Source organism: Echinops telfairi, unplaced genomic scaffold (genome assembly GCF_000313985.2).
Source record: "Echinops telfairi isolate 266 unplaced genomic scaffold, ASM31398v2 ScPeMD7_60;HRSCAF=208, whole genome shotgun sequence".
Lineage (NCBI taxonomy): Eukaryota > Metazoa > Chordata > Mammalia > Afrosoricida > Tenrecidae > Echinops > Echinops telfairi.
The window spans coordinates 3,475,585-3,476,810 of record NW_022103958.1 but is presented as its reverse complement, the minus strand read 5'-3'; positions in this window follow the sequence as shown (position 1 = coordinate 3,476,810).

Below are 1,226 nucleotides of genomic sequence, written 5' to 3'. Positions count from 1 at the left end.
GCTCAAGTAGAAAGAAAGTGTTTTGAAAATGATGATGGCAACAAATGTTCAAATGTGCTTGATACAATGGATATATGTCTGGATTGTGATAAGAGCTGTATGAACCCCCAATAAATTAAAAAAAAAAAGTCAATAACAGGACTGAACTCCACTAGGCCAAGAACTTTCCCTGTTTCACTCACCCCTGTGTATGTAGGTGCAAGTGTGTCCCCAGCGTGACAGGATGGTTGCTAGGTGCCCTCCTATGGGCTCCAACTCAGAACAGTTCTGATGTCCACGGCTGCACCCACTCCACTGTCTTTGCCTGTCTGCGCTCACTGCTGCCGCTGCTGGGTCAATCCATCTCATTGGGAGTCGCTCTCTTTTCTGTTGACCCTCTACTTTATCAAGCACCGTGCACACACAGTAGGTGCTCAGTTAATAGAATTTGTTGAGTGAGGAGACTAGCTACATTAATTAATTTATTTGATATCATGGCCATTCTGGCAGTCTCCATAAATATCTGATGATGGGAGAATGGGCTAATGGCATATTATTTAAGTCAACAAAGCGCCTCCCCAACCAATTTCGGCCTCCCCCCACTTTTCAAAAGGTGTGTATGTGTGTGTGTAAAAGAAGAACTAGAAGAAGGTTTTCGGGACACTAAGTACTTATTCATGATCCTTAGTGGAAGGATTATGGAGATTTCATATAATCTTTTTTGTTACTTATTAAGATTAACTATCTGTGACTTCCTCTTTTTGATCAAAGATGAGAGATTCCTTACTAAAAGGGGGACATGGAGAACAAAACTTCAAATGCTCATGGAATCCAGATTGTCTGGAGTCAGGGAGGCTGGAACCTCTGAAATGGTTGCGCTGAGATGCTCTTTAAGCTGGAAACCACAACCATGCCCCCCAAAGTCTTCTTAACTCCAAATAAAAGAAGAACAAACAGTTCGGGGTCACTCTCACAGACTGTCTGCCGTGAACACGGAATTCTTTTCAAACTTCTCTACCTGGGATCAAATTGACAAGTTGAAAGAGCATATGCAGGACGGGGAGGAGCCACTCAGGATAGGAGGGTCCCACGCCTGGAAAAACCCAACGTCACTGACATTCCATGTGAAGGGACTGAGTTAGTGGATGGTTTTGGCTGGGTTTCTTCCCAACAAGTCACAGAATGAAACACAGCAGGCTCTTTAGGTGACTCTGGAAACCAGAAAAAGCAAAAGCAAAAAAAAAAAA